The following is a 25,415-nucleotide window of genomic DNA, read 5'->3' as shown; positions in this document are numbered from 1 at the left end:
GCCTCTTTTTGAATGGGTTTAGTGTATAGATACCCCCCAACCCCCCAAAAAAAACCAAAAAAACAAAACAAAAACAAAAACAAAACAAAACAAAACAAAAAACAAAACAAACCAAAACCCCACATTAGACACAATATTAGTAATATCCTGATTTTCTTTAAATCAAGTAGCACCCACCAAACCAAAATAACTAGAATGAAGCTTAACAGAAAATACCTCCCTAGATTGCAAACCCTCCTACATGCACGTGTGTGACAGACTTACCACCTCACCTGGGCTGGCAGTGTCATGAAAACAAACAAACAAAACAGGAGAACAACTTAAACAGGTGTTAGTAAATAGTAAACAGTAAATACTGTCAGTTTCCTCTCCATCACCAACAGTAGGGGTAATAATATTCTATCAAAAACAAACATTCCCAGCTTTCACACTTAATTATTTAACAGGGTGTGGTGGATCTGATGAGGCCCCACTCCTCCCATGGCCTGGTGTGTGACAGGTGAGCACATGTCTACTGTTATTAATGTACAACACTTAGTGTCAGGCTTCATGTGTTCAATAAACCTCCTCACTACACAAATGAGAGGAAGTCCTTGTGTGAAATGTTGACAGCAGACCGCTCACATTCCACAAGAGGAAGGTTTATATGATATTACATAATGACCGATCATATCCCTGTTCTCGACAGACGAGGTTTGCACTGGTTACATCACGACTACCTCCTGGTGGTAGGTGGTCAGGTGACCCAGGTGTGGTGTCTTTAGCACAGAGAGAGAGAGTGTGTGTGTGTCAGGAGAAAACAACAGAAACAGAGAGTGAAGTGGGAGGTACACAGAGGGAGGAGAGAGAAAGTGGAGGGACAAAACAGAAATAACACCAAGTATACAACAACAACAACAACAACACTTGTCGGGAGCAGTGTTCACTGTATCGCCGCCCACGTCACTGACTGAACTGAATAAACTTGAATCAAGTACAAGGCCCGAAGCTAACAAAAACTTCCCAGGATAAATTCACAGGAGAAAACAACACAAAGCCGACACTCCTGCTCAACTAATAATTTAACAATTCCAAGAAAAGGTCTCCTGCCACAAATTAAAAAACAATCGCAAAATTTACGACAGTCACGCACGGCCAACAGTTTATAAAACTAAAAATAGCCAATAGAAAACACATGTGTAAACACCTCAAACAACAACAACGCGGTGAGTTAACACAACAAACTAGTAACCACCTTAAAGACTGTCATCAATGCGACGAATGACAACTGAGGTGTGAGAGAGAGAGAGAGAGAGAATAAGGAGAAAAAGGAAAAGCACTGACGGAGGAAATAAAACATCTGTTTTTCTCTATATGAGGTCCACGTTAAGGAGTGACAGAGAAAAAGAGAAGTCTTTCCTTCCATACCCACCATCCACCCATCATTGAATCTTTTGAATGAAGAACCTCATCCTTGACCATGGTAACCACAGTCCACACAGTCGTCGTCTCTCTCCAACCTCCCCACCCCTTGACTCTTTCTTGCTCCTTCCCTCCTTGTCTTCCTCAGTCACAACATGTTCTTGTTACCTGCCTCCTCTTTGTCTTTTCTATGTTTGTCTTTTATTGCTGTTGTCCATCCTTCACATGTGTGTCCGTGTCTCCTTGTCTCAAGCGCCGAGCTCGCTCCGTGCGTGTGTGAGTATGCGCTATACAAATCCCGCATTTATTATTAATAATACAATATTTAATAAACTAATAATAATAATTATTCTTGTTGTTAAAGGAGGAAAGTAAATTAGTAAGACTGCTATATCTGGCTGTGATTTATGTACGACTGTTTATGGCTGTGATTTATGTACGACCATCAGTACGACTCTCATCCTGAAAGTAAACAACATTTTTGTGGCTGAGGTGAAGTACTTGCTGAAATGTCTACTTGTATTTACCCCGCCATCATTATTGTAAACAGTGTTTAGGGAGGGAATATTAACCCCTCGTGTGACACGCTGTTAAGTCTGCCTGCATCACAAGCCTCGTCTTGAATGTCCTCTTGGCTGTCAGTGCCACCTATGAAATTACCTCTCATGGCTGCCCGCCCCAGATCGCTCATTCTCCGCGACCCACGTACATATCTCTCGACACACGCAACAAAAGCTTGACAGATGGTCTCCCTTCAGTGGAGAACAGAGAAAGCCAATTACAGGAATTACGCTAAGGGGGAAGTAACTGCGGGGACAGAGCGTTGGGGACGTTGAGCACGTCCTCGCAATATCGGCCTGACTCATCATGGTGATGCTTGGACTGTGAGGAAAAGTGTGATAAATATATGTGAATCTGAGCTGCCGGTTTGTAAATATTTTTATTCTTTACTGTATCCCCCTCCCCCATTCCTTTTACCTGAAGTCTACAGATCCCCGTCGTGCTGATCGGTCTCATGCGAATGATTCGTCAAATTTCTCAACTAGCATCGGGAAGGAGAGGGTAACCCATCCTCCAAGGTCTCCCAGAGCCATCTTCAGTGCACAGGCACCCACCCACCCAAACACACTCCCCTCCCCCATGTACACACGTACACACGTACAGGGATCATTCTGGGCTGGGACCGAGTCCTTGTCCTTGCTCCAAGGAGACTCCAGCAGCCCAGGTTCACCTGTCGTAGATGGCTGGTCCTTGGCCCACTGGAATCCAAGCCAGCCACCATCGGGTAGTCACGTGACCTCTCATTGGCAACAACTGACCTGGGTAAGGTAGCCAGGAGATCAGCCAATAAGTGATTGCCTATCAGCCGCACGATCCCAGAGGCCGCCCATACGTGTCTCCAGTGTTCCTAGCAATTTTCTGCTCCACGTCTTCCGGCGCCGGCTCGCAGATGGCGACAAGACAATGGCTGACGGGAAACCTGAGGACGTCGCCTGCTCCGTCTTGGGTGTCTGCAGGAACAAAGGCTGTAATGTATGGCGCCGCTCACGGACAGAAGCTCCTACGGCACGCAGGGTACGTGGGGAAGGGGGATGGGGTGGGTGGAGCACGAAAAATTCACGCACGCACACCTACGGGTCACGTGATCACATTGGTCGAGAGGCACATAGTCACGATCGAAACATCTAGAGTGGACGCCTTAACGTGCAGGTCGTCTTTGCTGGAAACTTTACCTGTGGATCGGTCGAGACCAGTAATCGCGATCAAAGCAATCTAATTGGAAAGTTTACCTGTAATTTAGTCGAGTTGCTATGGAAACAATCGGATTCAAAGGTTTACTTGTAAGTCAAGTCGTTACGAGCGATCCGGATCCAAACAATCTAATAGAATGGTTACCTGTAAGTCAGTCGAAACCACAAGTTGCAATCGAAATAATCTGTCTTGAGACTTGCAGGGGTGATGGAAACGGTCTGACTGGACACTTGACCTGTCTTGAGACTGGTAGTCATGGAAACAGTCTGACTGGACTCTTTACCGTCTTTATGCCCGAGGTCGCCATCAGCTGCTCCGGACCCTGTCTGTCACGAATCTTCCAGACACAAGAAGGAGGGTGGGCAAGAGTAGAATAGCCAAGAACAGTTGAAAGTCGTTCTGACCTCCGTGGGTTGACCTCTCCATACGTCACGTGGGAAATAGTTTTGCTGTAGGACTCCAGCACCACTCCAATCTATCCAAGCGATGACTAATTTAAATTATATGATATCACTTTATTTAGGAAAACTAAACAACAGAGCACTTGAGCCACATTCTGAAAGTCCTACAGGGCTTCAATGATTTTGTTGAATGTTTTTAAATGTTTGAAATTAGTATTGGTTCAGTTTGTGAATAAAAAAAACAGTGTGTGTGTGTGTCGAATTCCTCCTCCCTTCTCTCTCCCTGTGTGAGATGCCGAATAGACCATTTCCTACTCAACAACAGTCAGCAGGCAGGAACCTCACTCACTGACTCACCAGGCCAAGTGTTACAACTGCCTGACTCACTACATCTACTCAAAGATACACTTGACCACACCCAGTCAGGGACCGGAGGGCACAGAAGTCTTGACCATTCCTTGCCTTGTAAAGACGGAGGTGCATGTCTACCAGCAACTCCTCCAGCATGGACACAAAACTATTTGAGATGTTTACACGCCGGAGCCTGGAGTCCCAAGGGTCGAAACTAATAAAGTGAATAAATAAACTAATAAAGTGGATAAATAAACTAATAAAGTGGATAAATAAGCTAATAAAGTGGATACATAAACTAATAAAGTGGATAAATAAACTAATAAAGTGGATAAATAAACTAATGAAGTGGATAAATAAACTAATGAAGTGGATTGAAAGTCTTGAAACAGAACCTTGTCACAATGCCGCCATGACTGTGGGACAGCAGGTGAGATTCCGCAGGTAAACTACACGGACCCCTCCGTCCTGTCAGACATCTTGTGACCCAGTTCCTGTCGGTTGGCGGGTGAGGCGGTTGGGGGAGGGGAGGGAGTTGTAACAGTAATGAAGTCCCCATGACTGACAGCTGCATGTGCCCCGCCCCCTGCGTTGCCACGCTCGCCGTTTCTCCTCCCACTTCTCTGTCTGGGTAGCCAGCCACCCGGGCCTTTTTTTTATTTTTTCGTAATCCTGTTTATGATGAGGTTTGGATGGTTAGCCGAAACGATTATTTTAGTATAGCTTACACTATCTGTATATTTTATGATTAGTTCACTAATTCTTAGGATTTAGATTATCTATTTATTTTATAATTATTATTCATGGCTTAGTTTATTTATTTTATAATTATTATTCATGGCTTACTTTATTTATTTTATAATTATTATTTATGGCTTAGTTTAAAATTATTTTATGATTAAGGCATCAATTAGTCTTTATGGTTAACTTTATGTTTTATTTTACGAATATTCAACCAACTTTTTATGTTTTGCTTTTTTCTGTTTATTTAATGATGCGAAGCGTTTACTAATTCTAGTTTGTCCAGTTGTTTCTCTACTCACCTGATTAGTCTCTTTCACTCAGTTGAAATGACTATTCGCCATGATTTAGCTCAGTTAATTGTTCTCTGATTTAATTAATTATGCGCAATAACTTCCAACAAAAAAATTTGTATTAAATAAAAAGATGATTGATATAATTATTCTTTATGTTCTGCTTCTGTATAACTGTGTCAGATGACTGGTCACATGACTCTGCCCGAAGGACAGCAGCAGGACAAGAGGCTGCCAACAACACCGGTTCTCCTGACTTGACTCTGGTTGCCATAGTAACCTGGTACCTGTCCAGTTTTAAGGCAGAATTTTAAGTGACTTTTATACATATTAGTGACGCCCTGCGCTCCACTGGGGGTGAGTGGGAACAAGAAGGAGATACAAAATTATTAGACTGACAAAAATGTTGCTGTTACTTGTCTGGTCAGTGCGTTGTTACAGTCAGCGGTGGGTGATTCGAGACTCATCGTAGCATGGTAAATGTAAATATTTAATATTTAATATTTGATATTTAATATTTACACAACTACAATGCCAGGTGCAGGAGTGAGTTACTGTCAGTGGCAGCCTCACCTGGACATTCACCTTTTTCTCCTGGTTAATCCAGACCACCGCTGCCATTAAGTCCGACTTCAGCAACAGGGACAGTGAGGTGCTGCCCTCTGTGATGGCAGTGACACCTACTTCATGTAGGTACTGCTTATGTCAGTCACGTGGCATGTCTCTGACCTCAGCCATTGCCACCTTCATGTCGTCTGACCACGTCCATCACGCGCTCGCCATGCTGACAAGGAGGAGAAGCAGCTTGGCTCCCAAACAAATCTCTACCAAGCTCGCTGACTTCTCGCGTTTCAACTCCAGCAGCAATTGTAGCTTTTTGCAAAGAAAGAAAAAAAATGGATCGACTTTCTAGTCTATCCATGACGAAAGCCTGAAACTTAGCCGAGGTGGAGAGAGAGACGAGAGTTAGCGAGACTAGACGAGACTAGACGAGACTTGGCGAGACTAGCAGATAATCGTCAGCCACACGCTAGGCACTCGCAGATTCCCACGTCCGCGGCTAAACAACAAGTAATCCGCCATGATCCGCTGTCGTGTCGCCGGCATCTTAAATGTATTTTTCTCCGGCCACGTGTTTTGTGGAGACAAGTGCGGCGGAAAAGCTTGCTTGTCTTGCAAGGCTACAGTCCCACACCACTAGTCCCCCTGATCCATCATGAGGGCTTAGGGCGACCGTGGGCGGCGGCCCACTTACATAGGGGGCGCTTCAGCAACAAATACCTCCAGCCTTTAGCAGGAAGCCAAGAGAGGCGACCCTTGCTCTGTGTTCGCCAGCTCGCCCTCCAGTCCACGTCTTTGCCCAGCGGCTTCGCGAGGACAGGGGAGGGGGGGGGAGAATAATTTGATTTGCGAAGCCAGAGCGAGGCGCAGCGGTTACACTTGGGGAAGGGGGAGGGTAGGGGTAGGGTAGGGGTGGCAGCAACTATGATGGCGCCGACATGATGCCAGAATCTGACGCCTGCATGCTACGTGTTGGTGTGCCTGTCTGGTGATTATGATTGACGTGTCAGTCATGACAGTAATGTGTCTCCAAACGTTCCAATCAATCAATTATAACGCACACATAGAGATAAGCTAGTCAAGCCAGTGTCACGTGGCACTCTGTGACGTATCCGAGTGTCAGGTGAGACTACGTGACGTGTATGATGTTTGACTTAAAACCAACAACAACAATATTTTCCTGTCGTTTGACACAACTGTAAATATTCTTGTAATGCAAGTGTACATTACTCGAAGCTTCAGTTGCCCAAGACAGTAAGGGACACGGACACCCGGTTACAGAGAGCCGGGGTGTACTAAGCTGACGGACTGTCCACCCCAGTGACCTGTGTGACCTCCCGCTGAAGGCACCAACGGTCACCATGGCCACCAGACGAGAAGTAGTCAGCGCTGACCTGCCTGTCCTACAGGAGAGACGTGTACACGGTCAGAAGGTAAGTCACGTGGTGCAGACAAGGTGAGAAGCGAAAACAACAACAACAACAACAACAACAACAACAACAACAACAACAACAACAACAACAACAACAACGATGTTGACCACACTCCAGTTGTCAGAGACCGCGTCCACTTCCGGCCAAGGGAGACAACATTTATTAATTATCGTACTGGCGAGTGTCCATTAAAAGTTTTGGGTTGTGGATTTGTAAGTACTAGCACACCAACACACTAATACAGCAACACACCAACACACAACACACCAACACACTAATACAGCAACACACCAACACAGAGATGAACACACCTGCTGTGTTCAGGTAAGGTGGACTGTCTGAAGCTTGGTCTCGGATATTTTTAGATCGTAAGAGAAAACAGTTTTTCTTGCCTTTATAGAAAACCGTTATTGCTTTTGTGAGTTGGAGTTTGAGATGTTAATGAGTTGACTGAGACTGTAGTGGTGGACAGTGTGCTGTGAAGTAAGTTTGAATAACAACACAGTATAATTCTCATAACCGAGTGATCCAGTATTACAAACACAATATATTCTTCCATGTTCAAAACGAAAAAATGTATTTTATGTTATAAATACATGACTACAGCTTTACACACGCAGATACTACACACAACATCACGAACAGACTCAATAATATTAGAACCATAAGACATTTTATAATATTATAAACATTAAAGATTCTACAATATTATAAATATTAGAAATTTTATAATATTATAAACATTAAAGATTTTACAACGAACATAATAGATTATATAATAATATAAATATTAAAAATGTGAAACAATAAACATAATAGCTTCTACATTATTATAAACATAAGAGATTTTACAATATTATCAACACAAATGACATCGTTGGCAGGAGATCTTAGGATCAGCAGGAGACAAATGTCAGATCACAAGGAGACAAATGTCGGACCACAAGACATGTGGGATCATCAGGAGAAAATGTCAGATCCCCAGGAGACAAATGTCAAACGACAAGAAATGTCTGATCATCAGGAGACAAATGTCAGATCCCCAGGAGACAAATGTCGGACCACAAGAAATGGCTGATCACCAGGAGACAAATGTCTGATAACCAGGAGACAAATGTCAGACCGTGAGGTCGATGTTAGAAATGTGGAGTAGTGGATGTCGTCCTACACCACAGCCTGCGCACACCAGGAGCCGCAGTCACCGCGCTCACCGACTGTTCACCAATGGCGGCGCGCGGTGGGGCTGTCCGCGGGGAACAAAGAAGCTTCTCGCACCAGACTTGTCGTTCTCGCAGCGCCCGGGCGGCCATTTAATGGCCTCCATTGTTCGCCGGGGGGCGCTCGTGATGCGTGTGTCACGTCACATTAGTGCTCCTCCGCTGGTCAGGAGGCTGAGACCACACCGAGGCTCCGCTACTCCAGGCTGGCACCTCGACAGACACACGACAGTCAGCGCGGCCAGGAACGCGGGTAGGGTGGTGGTGGGGTGGTCATGGTGGTGTTGAGGTGGTGGTAGGGGGGTCATGGTGGTGGTGGTATGGTGGTCATGGTGGTGTTGGGGTGGGGGTAGGTGGGTCATGGTGGTGGTGGTGTGGGGGTCAGTAGTATTACGCGGCAAATATGCGACCTCCAGCAAGGAGGACGACGGGTGGGCGTGGGGTGGACAGCGAGCCATTGAGGGTGAAATGCAAGATGGGAGGACAAGGTCAGTGGTGCGCGTGGAGTGGAATGCGACATCGGCCACGAACCACGACGACCACGAGGTCAACTAATTATCCATCACGGCTTTAGAGGTGATATTGTAGATATTCAGCTGCTGTGGTTTAGAGGTGATGTAGATATCTAGATATTCTAACATCCCGCTAACATCTAAACTCGCTTCAACTTCTGCACCCGGCGGCCACAAGGACCAGGTTGTGTTCACCATCGTGAGATTCCGAGCACTGTGTGCACCCGTTGGTGTGTACGCTTATATTGTATGTATAGTCCAGTCTCATTCTTATTTCACACTCAATCTTTTATTTTAGCGCAGATAAACCGCAGGCTAGTTTTACTTTTATTTGAATGTTTACACACAACCTGTGCTTATCTTATATTTACTTCTACATGTACTTGAACATACAGATAAATAATCAGAGAAGTTGATATTCAATATTACCTTTACCTGTAGATTAGTCATGTGGTGTTAATGAAGGAAAGCAAGCTGGAACAACAACAACAACAACAAACAACAACAACAACAACAACAACATCAACAACAACAAGCGTTCCCCATGTAAAGGGAGCTGAGTGTGGTGTGCACGAGACTACCAAGGAGCCGACAATGAACTAGACAACAAAGTGGACCAAGCAACAGCACACAGACGACACTTTGGCAGACATGAAGGAAGTGAAGGACGAGCAGGAAGAATTGAGGAGAGAATGGACGTGATTGGTGGATTAAGACAGGTATTTCCACGGTAACTGGAGAAAAGGCCTTGACGGTCCTGCGACAAGATGTGAACTCAGACCTTATGATCATCGCTGTGATGGCGACATACGGGTCTTGTTACCTCCTACACTCCTGTGGTGTTTATTACAGTGTTATCTAACTGCTTCACTGCCTGCTGGTGTTTATCATAATATTAACTAACTGCTGGTGTTTATTACAATGTTAACTACCTACTGGTGTTTATTAACGTTCTGGTGTCACGTGGCTGAAAGAGACAGGGGAGAGAGAGAGGAGAGGTGTCTCGGTCACCATGCTGAACATAATTTCTCTCGGTCACCATGGTAAACACACTTTAAATCAGTCACCATACGGTCGCCATGCAAGGTATCTCGGGAATCTCACCCATGCTGACGATCAGCTTGAGTCTTTCTCTGACATCAGAGGCTGGGTCGCCATCACCCAAGTCAATGTTGTAGCAGCGGCCGCTAGTCCTACGGTGCACGTCACGTGACCAGCGTGAGGGATGGCGGGGATTAGCGCGACAGGAAGTACTGTTCAGGCCGCAACATACTTTAAAGAAACCTGCTGCATTCCTGTGTCCCGCTTCTGTTGGTAGTGGAAGAGAAGCAGAAATAAAGAAACGAATGACACGTACATTTATTGCCGCCTTTATCAACTCATTTCTCTTCCTTCTTCTCTTTTCCTGCGGGCAATGCGGGGCGAACTGCGGCAAATCCGTCCTGCAGTGAGTCCGGACAACTGCGGTCATCAGCTCCAGGGACGAGTTGTGTGGATCGTGAAATTCTTCAATATTGACAGTTGACAACATCCGTCTCCCCTTCCGCCTCGTGGGTCCCGAGGAAAATTGTAAAACTAATAAATTCTCTCCTCGCCATTGTCTGCCGGGAGCACGCCCTCGGGCTACACCAGCGACAGCCTGCGGACCACCAGGGGAGGCAAGTCGTAATGCAGATAAATAACCAGAACTCGCGCTCCTCGTCGCCAGAGTTGTCTTCCCTTGTTTTGTTTTCTTCAACTTTGAGCGATTTCTCTTTTATGTCACTCATCTCTTTACAAATTTACTGTCGGACACCAAGTTGTAAACTGAGTCCAGGCCACAGAGCTTCCACAGGAACTGTGCTAACATGGGCTAACACTGACATCACTGTGCTAACACTGACATCACTGTGCTAACACCAACATCAGTGTCAACTTTATTATTTTATTATATTTCTAGCAATAAAGCTGTCAACCGTCTCTAAATAGCTTCCCCTCACTCAGTCTCTCTCTCTCATTCGTTCCTTGTCTAGAGCTGCACTCAGCACAAAGTGTGGATTAGTTTAGTATTAAGGTCAACACTTACTTGAGCCAGTAAGGACAATGAAATGTAAGTGGTTCACAGTGTCTAAAGCATGGCATGTGGAGGACATTGCCTGATAAGCCAGGTGTCTGTCTGCTGTGCAGTTGTCCAGTCACAAGCCCCGAGGGTCCGAGGGGAAGCGGGTGGAGCAGAAAGGGGTATTAGGGGTATAAGCAGGGCAAACATTCAGGGTGTGTCAGGGCAGGGTACCCTGTAAAATAGTGCCACACGGAGAGAAAGAACAGCTTGTCCGAGTCGAGATCTGAACCGAGTATAACTGCTTCCCACTTGTATCATAACAACAGTAACAATCAAAGGAACCTTCCTTAGGGCGAGTCCCGGTGTTCAAATCTTTAAGAGTGAAAATGCGTCTGGCATAAAACTACAGCTTGTGGAGAAAATGAAAGATGAAAAGGAAAATAAACAATATTCAATACCAATTCATGATGCTACCCCTTCCCCATTTTTACCATGGTAATATTTAAAATAATGTTTCCATCGGGTGGACCGAATTATTCAGAGCCGCGCAAAGCGAAAAGTAAGATTAAAGAGTGAGATGTGACACGAAGCTGACTGCCATCAGCCAGTAGACAATATAACAAACACAAACACCCAGAATACCCATTGTACCCAGCAGCAGCCACAAAGGTTGTTGCTTGTCTTACAAAGATTGTTGTAATCAGCATCGTGTTGGCCGTAAAACCAACAACAACACTCACAACACTCAGTCCAACCCACCAAAGCTCCAACGGAAGGCAGTTATAAACACTCGTGTCAGCCATGCAGGGCCAGACCCACCCGAGGGTCCAGCAAAGCAGGTGGACACACAGCAGGTGACTTACCTGTACAGCAGTCCAGATGCACACCTACAGAATGTCTTGCTCCTGGTGTGGGTGACTCACTCACAGGATGTGGTGAGGACCTCGGGCAGCTAGCTTCTGCCGATCACACACACCAACAACACAAAACACTCACCTGCCACCTATCGTCACACCAATACCTGGATATCTTCGCACTAAAACCAGGCGACGGCTGTCTCTTGTGCACCTGTTCAGCCGTCAGCACGTGTCGTTACTCAGGTGCGTCAAAACACAGGTACGGCGACTTTCTTTTGCAGTTTGGAAGTTAATACCCTTTGCTGTTTAATTACTTGCACAAAAAATGTTTCACGTGCAAGACTTTGGGTGCACTGTCGTTTATCGTGCTGCAGTGCTGCTCGGGTACTTTGGTAACAAGGTCTCGCATTTCACCTGGACGCGCTCTCGTGTGAGGGGCTCTCTCCTCTGTGTGTGGCTACCCAGGTAGTTTATATGTGGCTACCCAGGTTTGTATGTGGCTACCCAGATACTTTATATGTGGCTACCCAAGTAGCTTGTATGTGGCTACCCGGTAGTTTGAAGAACAAACAGTCTGCAGTCTCAGACTTTTTCAGTTTTGCATTTAACAATGTCTCGTGTTAGAACGCACCACCCCACCAAACACCCTCACCACGAATCCACCCGCGCTCGCACTTGTCGCCCATTACTAGTTTACACCTGTTGGCATGTGGACGGCCACTCTGACAACCTCACTTCTACTCATTGCTAAGGCGATAATCACAGGTGAGATTATCATCTACTTTCACAAAACAAACTAAAGATATCCTTCATTACAAACTCGCAACTGTTACAACTTGTGGGCGACGTCCTCACGCGCTGACAGCTTCTAGCGCGAGACTTGCATGCCGGGGTCAAAGTCCGTAATGACTAACGGACAATGAACTGAAGATAAGGCTACGCAAACACTGTGGTCATCAGGTGACGTGTATCAACCGGAAGTGCCCCTGCCGTCACAACAAGTCAGGCGCTAGGTGGCGTGCCGGTGTTGTCAACACACGACAGAGTTATCTTTCGCCGCGTGCTACCACGAGAGTAGCTGCTACCCCAGGAGTGTGCGGCGCACGTGAGGGCACGAGCAGCAGATGGACACGTGGATCTACGGACGCTTTTGTGTTCTTACAACTTCCGGTTTCTACACAAATAAACAAATAGTGAAATAGTCTAGGTAATTAAAAACTTACAATCAAGTTACTGCGAATGGTACAAAACTGGGTGTGGATGTGAGCTAAACGCTACCCGTTTGTTTGTGTTACGGGTACGGGTAGATGCGAGCGAATGAAGTCTCTGTGACTAAGTGAAGGGAGGGTTGTGGTGTGGGGCTAGAGAAAGTCCTGGCTTGGAAACATCGTTATCGTTGAAATCTCCGCGAAGGCACTTAGCGATGGTGGAGGGTCCGCCTGAAGTTGTCAGCAGCCTGACTGCAAACGGCACTCGGCCTCGTCACCTCGAGGACCACTCCAAGACAAGATATGATGAGCCCCCGCACACTCCACACACCTGGACAGCCTCCCTTCCCCCACTCCCCACCCCACCCCACTCCGTGCTCGCTACACGTACCTGGCGAGGTGAGGACAGGACTTTCTGCCTTCACATGGTGTTTCCACCCGACAGTTGACTCACACAACATAGGAGACCTACCCTGCTAGCGGCCACACGTCTCGTGCAAGCGGCCGGCCCCACCCTCAAGAAATGAAGGCGAGGTCCGTTCTATGCTAAGTGTGAGGGTTGAAATCTCTAATTGTTTTCCATTCTTCTAAACAGGATTAGCTACAGCTTGAGTACAATCCGCCTTCACTGACTTCAACCTGTTTCTCCAGTCAGCAGGCCGGGTACATACCCGGGGAGAAACAACAAGCGCAAACTCGCAGTCAATAACTGTTGAAAAGGAACTCTCTTTTAAAATACGGGTATCTTGAAAAATCTGTCAACTTCTTGAAGAATAGGGTTGATAGACAGAGCAACATTATGGACACCTATCTTGAGTTTAACATGTCGGCTTGTTGATGCTCTGTAGTGGGTGTAGAGTAGAAACAATCACCTGTAGGGTACAAAGCAGTTGCTCGTGATGTTGACGTCACACTGTCCTCCCTCCATTGGTTGGATTTCTTAGCCTGACGTCATTTTAACGTTGAGGTCAACAGAGAGGTCAACGTCTGTGGTACCTGACCACGTGGCCTCCAGCACGTGCTGCTTGCCATACAGTATGTCATTACTGTACAGTCACTGTCATTACTCTGCCATTACTGTACAGTTGCCACACACAGTATGTCATTACACTTGACACTGAATTTGTTACCATCTCCTGCACCTCCTGTAACTCATTTATCTCCTATATCTCCTGTATCTACTGTATCTCCTGTAACTCATTTATCTCCTGTATCTGCTGTAACTCATTTATCTCCTGTATGTACTCCTGTATCCCCTGCTGGGATGCTGCTTGATAGCTCTTGCCTCCATGCTTCTAGTGACCAGCACCAGCCAAGCAAGGCTCAATTATAGGCTTCGCTCGTCTAGATTTCACGAACGCTTTCGACCTGCTTGATAATATTGATAATAGTTTGTGATTATCAGCGTGGCCGGGTATCAACATGGCGGGCTCGGCATCATATGTCACGGATCAATGGAAGCACTCAGCCTGAGACTGGTGCAGCACACCCCCCGGCGCCCACCCCGCCAGCAGTGAGCACAGTATCAGAGCCCTCGCCATAAAGCAGCTAAAAACACGCCAGCATCCCTGGAAACCGATATTTTATGTGCGATCCATTGAAACAACAAAGCTGGTGAAGGCGCTGGAAGATTAACATGAAGGGACTAAGATGGCGACGGCCACCCCACAGCCTCGGCCCAGCAAGAAAAAGTCTGGAAACTTCGCATAAATGATCCTGTGTGAACTTTGACACACAAAGACAGGATGCACAGGGCAACAGCACAATAAATAATAAAATAAATAGTAGGATACGTCAATGCAGCATCGGTCTGCGTGTCTGTGAGTGTGGCTGTCTCTGTAGGTCTGTGGGTCTGTCTCTGTCTCCCGCTTTTTGTGTCTCTTCCCCTCCCTCCCTTCTCTCTCCTCATGTCCTCCCTCCCTCTTGACCTCCTCCCTGCAGCTGCGCGCTCGTGTGGTGTGCGTGCGTGCGTGCGTGCCTTGGTTCCTCTCGTCTTGGTGGAACTAAGCCGGCAGTTCCTCATGGGTGTCTGATGTCTGTCCTCCTTGCTTGTTCCAAACCGACATTTTGCATCCCCTCCCTGCCTTACGATCAGTTGACTCGCAGATAATTGTCCCTCCCCCCGTCTCCTGTACCCTGCACACAGTTGTACTGTACTCTTAGCTTCTGCACTTTGTACTGTAGCTGTCCTCCACTCACACACACACACACCACGCACGAGCAGTAACACGAGCAGTCAGTCCTCGCGTCCTCGTTACTTTCCTAAAGCCAGTCTCGCGAAACCCTGGAAAGTCTCGCGAAACCCGGAAAGTCTCGCGAAACCTCGGAAAGTCTCGCGAAACCTCGGAGAAACAAACACCTGTAGGTTCCGGCCAGAACATGCGTCACACTAGTCACACAGCGTTTGTACGTGACCCTTGACCTCAGTACTTGACGAGATGTTTACAACTGTCCTGTCCGCGCGCTTCAGCAGCCGACCAACCTCTGTAACAGTAGAAGGTTAAACTGTTTCCTGGGAGAAAGTAAAGATTTGATTAGAACGATAAAAGCTACAGCATGCCCTTTGACCTGCCCTGGTGCAGTGAATGCCAAGCAATGACCAGAAGGACAAAGACAGAGAGAGAGAGGGAGGCAGTGGAGGTACACAGAGCAGACACACGCAAGGTGCACCGAGTGCCCCTGGCACACAAAGGAAGGAGCAGATTTCCATTCGTGACATGATGGGGCTGCAAGACGCCGATAAACAAGAGGCGAGCGCCATAAACAAGGGCCGTAACCATCAGTCGCCGCTCCAGCGATCCGTGTTCTCATCGCACGTTAACGACTTTATGACATCGCCGCGGGCGCATCGTCGACGTCGCTGAAGGACAGCGGGCCACGTGGTGACGGGGGCGTCGGCCAGCAGCGACCTCCACCACCACGTCTTGGGGGGACGGACGGCGACAACCACTTCGTCATCAACCGCCAGGTGTCGCGGACTTAGTGACAGACCAACCACCTCGCTCGCTGCCTTCCCACTCAGCGCTGATAGTGTATGGTTGTGTAAGTAAAGTGGATCAGCAGCATACTCAGCGAGCTAGCGCACACACAAACACACGTACACACACACACACACACACACACACACACACACACACACACACACACACACACACACACACACACACACACACACACACACACACACACACACAACACACACACACACACACACACACACACACACACACACACAACACACAAGCACATGGATGCAGACGACAGCAGTATTTCATGTGATTCCCAGGCTCGGATGAGAAAAATGTCAAGATCAAGTCGTTGCCCAGCAGGCCTCATACTACTTGGAAAAGCAGACATCAACACCCTATAGTCACCCCCACCCTTGCTGTCCCCAAACCAGTAACTCATCTTGCGTCATCAGAGGTCAGCATCTGACCCCCTGGCATGCACCCTTCACATCGTCCAGACCACAGGCTTCAGTGCTGCAGTTGCAGGCGCGGATGAAGGCGGCAGATACTGGCAAGATGTTGGCAAGATGTTGGCAAGATGCTAGCATGCTGCACAGGCCAGACAGTGGCGGAGCAGGCGACAGGGAGGAGCAGGGGGCGGGCTGGTAGAGGCACGTGAGCAGTGGGCCGAGTACTACTCAGTCGTCACGCCTGACACCTACAAGCCTCATTTCCGGTGTGATCCACAATCCAGTGAACTGTGTCCGTTACGGGGAGATTACTCTCAAACTCTGACATGCCTCGCAGACAGGACAAGCGGCCAAATAAAACATGGCGTGTGCGGAACTGACGAATCAATCATAACTTTTCTTTGACAATTCGAGGCCTTGTCTGCAGGGAGGACACATCCGGAGATGAATTGTGTCCAGAAAAAAATAATAAAAACGTCCATTCTTGCCGTCGGCCCCTCGTCTCGACACAGAAAATGACAAATAAGACAAATAAGAAAGAAACAAAAGAGAAACAAGGGGAGTTAATGCCAGGCGATGTTGTACAAGATGGCCGCATGAATGTCACCACGTAACGTGACGTTTTGTGATTGACGGAGATAGCGTCCGGGGCGACGAGAAAGAGCCTCGTGACAGGGTTATCGTGTGACCTGTCACGCAGTCGTCAGCAGCTTGTCGCAGACTGTCACACCCTCAGGGTCTCACCCTGTCGTGCAGGATCTCCTAAAGTCTCCTGGGGGTGACCCAGTGCACCACACCTACAGCCATCCGACCCTCGCCATCCCCGAGCGGTTGAACGAGAATAATTACACAATGTATATGATATAACACAGGACCGTGTCTCAGTCTTTCTCTCGCGGTGGTGGCGCAACACGTCACGACTAGTCTCGCGGTGGTGGCGCAACACGTCACGACTAGTCTCGCGGTGGTGACGAATGAATCATTGCAGATCGTCTGCTTTGAGGTCAAAGAGCCAGTGCTGTTTCCAGGGATGCCCAAGAGTCTTTATACGTGTACAATCCTGTGTATGAGGTGAGAAAGGAGGGTAATTGGGTAATTGGGTAATGGACGCACAAGGAACGTCTTACATCAGTTGAGCAGCGACCGGGCACCACGGAGTCCAGGGACAGTGAGCAGTGTGCTGTGGCGATAGTCAGCTAGTTATAAAACTGAAAAACTAAACAAAGCCACACGTGCAGCGTGCACTCAGCACACCGGTGCCACGAGGGGAAGCAACTCACCCATGAGCTGCAACAACAGCACGTGAAAAGTGGTCACATGTCTGATCACGTGTGACCCGCGGGTCGTATGGGGTCGGCTAAGGCAACGGCAGGTCTCAGTATCTCTGTCAGCTGTTGTCATAACAACATAAACGTACATTAGGTGAATAACAAGTTTGAGGGACAAACAAGGAGCAGGAACAGGCTGAAGCTCAGTCAATCAAACCCTCAAATGTTTCCTGATAACAATACAATACAATACAGCATACAGCAGGCATGTACTGCAACTTCATCGACTCAGAAAAGACATTTGAAACATCGTGCACGAGATGTGTGTCACGTGATGCGAACGCTCAGCACGAGGAGAGCGTAGTTCAGGTCATCGACTCTCTCTACACGACCTCCAGGAGCGCAGCACCACTCACAACTAAATGGAGTTGTCTCTCACAAGGCAGTGGACCTCCATCGAGTCCTCCCTGTCTGCAGAACTGTTCATCAACATTTGCTTGAGTTTTATGTAAGAAACCCTTCAAGGTACCGCGCCTGTGTTACCGTGGGTGGGAGGCCCGGGTGCAGCCAGAAGGATCCACGCATTGAAGAACGAGTTCCCCAGGGCCTCCCGTGAATCTCATGCAGGGAACAGAAGACCAAGCCTCAGGACACCTTGCAACAGTCACACGACACGAGCTTCTCTGGCTGGACCACGTGACCCGGCACGACACTCTGACTAAAGCCCTGCTTCAGGGGGCGGGGATGGGGTGGTGTTTGCGGGTGGGGACAGACGCAGGGGTGGACAGAGGGAGACCAGCTTGTGAATGTAAAGGAGCGGGGTGGTGGTTCCATGCAGGACGATGACTGTCGTCTGACAGACCAAACTGGCGGCTCCAGTCGCTGCCATTTCCCAGTTGTTTTCCTCCCCACCCCTACACCCCTTCCCCCGACAGCGATTACTGGAGGATCAGTCTAATCGTTTATCACGTGGTCAAGAGATGAATATTTGGAGTCCCCCTCGTCTTCTATTTGTAGGGGATGGTAGGGTAGGCGACAGCTTCCATGGGGTACTCTACCTGGCAGGTGAATGAGCGTAGCATGAACTCTTGAGGGCAACTTGAATACAGCGCGAGCTTCTTGCAAGCATGTGAAGCTAATCAGCAATTTTACTTTACCTTGGAAGCATGGCTAATAATTATGTTTTGCACGTGAAGATAATTAACGATTTTTATCTTGGAAGAGAGTTAACATTAACATTGTCATTTTATCAATGGTGTTCATTTAGTGATTATCGCACATAATATTTTCACATTCAACGGATGTTGTTATTATCATAATGTCTCTGCAAACAATAGTTGCAATTATTTATGTGATCGCACATAACATAACAGATATTTATGGCTTATAATTCACACTGTATCAACACCAGCACCAGCTATTTTATATTTGTGGTGCATATATAATATACCTGAGTGCTGCAGGTGTTCACTGGTGAGACAATGCTAGCAAATACTCTACAGACCTGACTGTCCGGCGTGGGGTCAGCTGCATGAAATTCTGAGTGCAAGAGAACAGAACTCGCGACTTGACCCCTGCACATCCCCCGCACAGAGCGGAGGTGTGTGGAAATGAACAAGACATGTGTAGTGGGTACACACGATATAAATATATATCTCTGTAAATAACGGTTATCAATATATCCGTAGATGATTCTCGCAATCTTATATCTCTGTAGAGGATAACCACCATCAGAAATATCTGTAGAAAATGATTTTACTCATGTATATAAATACATATTAAGGCTCGATCACAGTATCTGTAGAAAATGATTTTACTCATGTATATTTATACACAAATACAGAAGAGCGATCACAGATATATCTGAAGAAAATGATCATATATATAATTATATACATTGTGTATGTGTGTGAGAGAGAGAGAGATGGTTGTAACAAAAAGATACAAAGACTTCAAAGTGAGGGAGTGTACGTCATGTCAAGCAGCACGTAAAATTCACGTAATTCAATGTAAACTGCTGCACGTCTTGTATGTGACTGATTTCATCTCACCCACATACAACCATTTTTTGACGGTTTATGAACAACGGCTGAAACATAATGGACCAATGCTTCAACAACAACTAGCGCCCTCTCACACACTAACTCGACCCCCTTCTCTCTCTCTCACATCAAAGTAGGGAAAAAAGTAATAAAGGGAAAAACATCTTTCTTCTTGACAGGGGGATAGACCGAGCCGATTCTTCTATTTTCTCATTAATTGTCACTTAGCAATTGAATGTTATCGTCTTTAAACATATTATTAGTTGGGCAATTAACAGCTGGTAGCCCCGCCTCTTGCTCCGCCCAGCGAAGTGTAGGTGGTACCACGTGGGTGGACCCTAGACAAGTAGGCGTGGTGTCCTGCCAGACAACGTGGGCAACATTTGTGACTGACATCAGACAACACGATCGGTGCAATGCTGGGTACGTGGGGTATCTTGACTAGTCAATGAAAGGTATTTCATTGAGCAGTTCATTAATAATAGAAAGTAGAAGTGTAGAGCGCAGACTTCTGTAGGACCTCCCGCTAATATCTCTAATCCGCTCGCCCCGCCTCGCCCCGCCTCGCCCATCCTCGCCCCGCCCCGCCCCAACCAGTCGCGGCCCGATGCAGGGCGATGTGACGATGTCGTCAACAATAACGGCGATGAGTGCAGCACAAACAACAGGTGATGAGGGCAGGCAAAGTGGTCAACACAATACAGTGACACGTGTGTCTGTCAGTCTGTCGACCCGCATCTTGTGTGTATGTGTGTGTGTGTGTGCGGTGTGTGTGTGATAGACTGGCTGTCTTCTCACCATTTTACAATGTAACAGTGTTACAGAGGGTTACAAGTCTGCACACGTCACTGCATTACATCACGTGAAGTACATCACACAATCACACAGTGTGATTAGTCACAATGTTGTATGTTCCTCGCAATATTCTCGTTTGCTGCTGTATACGGGTGTCTTCACACATGTTGGCCTACACCTGACCTTTGCCATGATTTGTGAATTGTGTGATTCACAATGTTGTGACAGTGTGATGTACTCTAACAACTGTATTTTTGTTGCCGTGAAACTGTCCTTTGCTCTGAAGTGGGCATTGTCTGTATTTTATTCTGGATCAAGAATTTTGCACGAATTAAGTTTGGCGACATGCCGGGTGTCTGGACAATTCTGAGAATGTTGTTTGATGATGTAGCTTTCAGTCCGCCATACAGAAGTACAGGTAAACTTGATTGGTTTGCCTGATTGGTATACAGGTGTACAGTACTGCAGTGTTTTATCTACTTTGTAATAGAAGGTTGTAAAAGTCTGCAATTATGCGAAGTCAATGTTGTGAAATGCATTATAAAACATTTTTTTTTTTAATTTGAACTCTAATTTTAAATTGTTCCCTTGAACATCACTCATGGCGGGACATCAGGTGACAGCAGTCGCCATGGCTACAGGTAAGCAACAAACAGTGTTACCTAGGAAACTGGTCTTGTTTGATGTTGTAGTCCGGAGGTCTGCGCTAGACATGACAAATGTCTACATCTACCATCTACCATCTACCATCTACCATCTACCATCTACCATCTACCCCGAGTGTATTGTCCAACCACAGGGGCAGCAACTAGCCATCGTGCTTTTACTGCTGTTTGCCTTTTCAACCACCCCCACCCCCCTCACCCCGAAAGAATTCGAATTATATTTTTTTTAAATGTAATGCAAGCGAACAAATAATTTTTCAAGAAATGTTCCGGCTGCTTAAGCAACAACAACGACAAAAATTAGTATGAGTATAAAATAAATAAAATATTGAAAAATAAACTCATTTGATTTATGATTGTTGCTTTGTTTTTAGAGGTGGGTGGGTGGGGACACCCGTAAAGTACGACCTCCTCGCACGCACCACTCACCCCTACAGAGAAATAGATTAAAATCGCAAAAAAAAAAAAAAAAAAAAAAAAAAGGAAAAAAGAACGAAAAAGAAAAGCGGGGACGAGATGGCATCTACGATTTTCTGGCCAAAGATTTGCAGGAACCTGTGGGAGGCTGGCTAAGACTACACGAGGGCGAAGGCTTTGTAGGTTTTGGCCGGCAATCTAATTCCAGTGTTTTACCGCAAATAACGGGCCACATCCTGGCCACAATGGTGGATACATTTATTGATTTCACAAGATTTTTGTAGAAAAACTGCTTTTTATCCTTGTGACAAAATGATTTCTCTTTTCAGCAGTTCGTCTGATTTCTTGTTGAGTGCGCGGCGAGGGATTGAACTGCAGTTTTTGTGTTTTTGGTGATATTTAAAAAAACAGTTAGGCTGTGCAACAAAATAACCATTGCAAAGGAAACTAAAAACAAACCAGGAGTTTTAAGAGCGTGTAAAATGAAAAATAAATAAATAAAATTTCATGAGAACTGACTAGGAGAATGGGGAGGACAGTGAGTGCGGAAAGAAGTTGAGGAAAATTGAGCGAGCGATTGAGACCGAATGAGACAGAAAGAAAAAAAGAAAACATTCTAAAATTAATATATGTATATATGTGTGTTTATTTGTGTGTGTGTGAGAGAGAGAGAAGGAGAGAGAGAGCGCAGAAGTGGAGGAGAAATGCCCGTCAAAACAGATTTCCATACCACTGGCTGCTACAGCGATATGAGCTGATCAGACTTGCAAATAACCGCGAGGCGGAAGCAGAGAGAAAAGAGAAAAACATAAATTTAAAAGAAAAAAAAACTTACTTGTGTGTCGGTAGGTTGACGGGTGACAACGATAATCCGTACTAACGACCGAGTCGACACAAACACAACAACACAGCCCCAGCGCCAGCCCCGTGTGAGGAGGAGACAAACCCCAGGCTGTCCTCCCGAGCTTTGCGGAGGATCCGTGGACTGGACTGCACTCACCGACACGTGGCCTGCAGCCTGTGGATGCTGCTTGTTCCAGCCACTCACCTGTGTCTGCTCAGTGACCGGGTGTCGCCAGTCGCCCACAAGCTTGTGTCGTGAAGCAGGAGGACAAACAGCAGGTTCCTCGCCCCCAACGCTTCCTGTCAATCACACGCGTGCCCTCCGGCTCCCTCCCACCCGCTTCAAAGTAGATGTTGTTTTTAGTTTACAAGCGTGCTACCCGCTGATGGCGAACAGGCACTCCCAGGGACACCCGGCAAAGCCACCCAGGTCCAACCCTGACACGTAGACTGTTGGTGGCTGGGGTCCACCCGGAGCTCGGCACTGATACACACAATGAGGTGGCTCCTCACCTGATGTTCTTTAATCTTGTGTCGCTTTAACTAACCGCCCGCGTGCGTAAGCTCCACCAGCGACAGTCTGATTTATGGCGCATTCTCAGGTTCACATCCCGATGGCTTTTCAAATCTTGTACGTCAACAAGCCAGCCTATGACCTGCACGTGGGTAGCGAGTCTGCATTGGTCGTCCCCCAGGGGAGGGACCTGTGCACCCCGAGCCTCGTGGCCTGCTGTCCTTAATTGTTTTAGCGCCGTTAGTGGCGGGTTGGCGTGCCAGACGAGGCCCCTGGAGTAGCCGATAAGGATCACACCCCACCCGCTGGGCCTTCACCCTTGGCGACTCCCAGCCTTGTCCAGCCACCCGGTGGTTTGCGGGTTCTCCACCCGGAGGAAACACTCACTCGGGAAAGGTTTCGGGGAAGGGGTGGAACCGGAGGGGGGACCAAGATCTCAGCGTCCGGGGTTCTCCTTCAGTGCCTCCATGCTGAGGTGCACGCACTGGCCAGACGACGTTGTGGTGCACGCCACAGCACGACGACAACATCGCCGACAGCCAACGTCAGGCGAGGAGGCGGTGGCTGGGTGGGACATGGGCGGTCAGGACCAATCACACGGACTGTGCACGCGCACTGTTCGCCACCTCACGAGGGTCGGGTGGACGATCGCAGGCTGGGTGTGGGTCTGGTGTTCTTCCTCTCTGGAACACTCGGTGGTAGGAATTACAGAAACAAGAATGCTGATTGGTGGAAATAGCGACACGCGGAAGCCATTTTAATTGTTTCCGCTGATTTCCAGTGAAAGGTTAGATGCACTTTTTGTTTTAAGACGGATTTCTGACAGAAAATACATGAAGCAGCATGTCTTAAGGGGGCGGCATGACGAGCACAGACTGTCCTCGTGTAGTGTCCACAGTCACACTGACTTTACATCCTCCTCTGAACAGTCGTCATCGCCGAGGGCAAAGTTCAGCGTAAAATCGATGTTACGTCCACAGAAAATTGGAGTTGGGAAAAAATAGATCGATGACTGCTGATTGAGTGAGCATGCAGTTGTCTGAGATTCCCTTATTTATTCCATGCAGTTGTCTGCAATTCCCCTGTCAATGCCAGACTTTTCACCATGGAGGGACTCTCTCTTCTTTTTGTGAACACGAGAACGAAAGCAATGTCCACACAAAGTAGGTTGATCCACTTGCACGATGAGTCGTGAGACAGTACGTTACATTTGGTAGTTGTAGCATGACAACAGTTACATTTTATAGGAGAAATTCTACATTATAAAACTGAAAGTAGCCTTCATACGTCACTGTTGTCAGCCCAGACGATGGCAGGAAGTGGGTGACATCACACTGCCTCACATCTTTGGTCAGCACCAACTGAGAACCATCCTCATCAGTTCCTTACATCATCTCTGCCTCCTGAAATGTGTTTGTGCTCACAGACTGTTGTAGCAGACGTGACAGGTGTCGCAGTCCTGACTACAACAACACCGCAACAACGACCACAACCACGATGGTGGAGCAAGGAGGAAGCTTGTCGCTGGGGAGACTATTGCCCCTGTGCTTCACTCCTCCTCCTGGCTATTCGTCCAAGAAAGCGAAGTTGAAAAGCTTTTCTGTGTAGAAGGTCTCCGGCCATGCTACCTACTGCGATGAAAGGTCAACTCAGCACTGAGGTCACGACCTCATTGAGTTGAAATTAGCTGAGTAGCAAGAATGCTCACTAGTTTACCGACAAGGGCAAGTAATTAGCTACATAGTAAATAAATAGTAAGAAAAGTAAAAAAGTATCTTTTGTTAAAAAGCTTTTACTTTCGGGAAAAACATTTCTGTTACAGGTGTCGCTCGCGTACCTGAGGAAAGTCGACGGAGCCGTTTTCTGACACTTTCTTTTATTTAAAAAAAGAGGAGTAACCTCCCTTTGCCACTCTCTAGAAATGTGCACGAAATGGTTTGGCTTTAACTGCTCAGCTTTGCCCAATGACGATACCCTGTTAGAGTTTTTAAGACCTCTTGCCTGCAAGTCCAGTTCGGTTTGGAAACAAATATAAACAAAAGAAGAAGGAGACAATTGGAGCAGTCAAAATGGCGCAGGATTACAATCCACGCAATTACTGGCGACCTTTACAAAAATGTTAGCGACATACCTTAAATGGTTTGGAAAAGAATAAATAAGGAAAAAAGAAAAAATATATCAAAATGCCGTAAAGGGCGGTTATAAGAAAAGAAAGCCCGGAGAGGATGAAGGAGGCAATAAAACAAAAGCACATAAATGATTTCTTGGCAAGCTTTACTTAGCACTTTGAATGTCGTTTCGCTTATCCTCCCATCTGTCATGCATGACTGCCCTTAGCTTCTGCGTGCCGCGCGCCCCAACAAAACACCAATTTTAAATTATGAATAGGTGTCTTCATTTGCATGCACGTGACGCTGGGAGGTGAGAGGTCAAGCTATCTGTGCGGGATCAACTTTGATTTCTCGATTTAAGCTGAAGACCCGTCGAGCGAATCTTTGGCGAAGTTGATTGTGTGGCGGCGGCACGAGACTCGGGCAAAGCTCGGAGGAATGTCTCCTGACGACGGCAGAGGCCGAGGCGCTGAGTGCTCGCCCCTCGTGGGCCGCAGGGCTCGTATCTGGTTTCGGATAAAACTTCAGTTCAAACCCTTCTGCTGAAACTATAAACACGTTCGTGCAAAGATTC

General features: G+C 47.1%; 1 protein-coding gene across 3 annotated transcripts in view; it reads right to left on the bottom strand.

The window, feature by feature from the left end:
* Positions 1-23,914, bottom strand: part of LOC112557143 (sonic hedgehog protein A-like) — a 103,770-nt gene extending 79,856 nt beyond the window's left edge. For 2 of the 3 annotated variants that reach the window (XM_025226798.1, XM_025226800.1), the window contains exon 1: positions 22,209-23,914. The gene's annotated coding sequence lies outside the window, so the exon portion shown is untranslated. Of the gene's footprint in view, positions 1-11,566; positions 11,701-22,208 lie in introns of those variants that run through there. The other variant, XM_025226799.1, reaches the window with a different exon arrangement.
* Between the last annotated feature and the right edge of the window lie 1,501 nt (positions 23,915-25,415).

The sequence above is a fragment of the Pomacea canaliculata genome, linkage group LG2 (assembly GCF_003073045.1).
Source record: "Pomacea canaliculata isolate SZHN2017 linkage group LG2, ASM307304v1, whole genome shotgun sequence".
NCBI lineage: Eukaryota > Metazoa > Mollusca > Gastropoda > Architaenioglossa > Ampullariidae > Pomacea > Pomacea canaliculata.
This window is presented reverse-complemented; position numbering and strand designations above follow the sequence as displayed.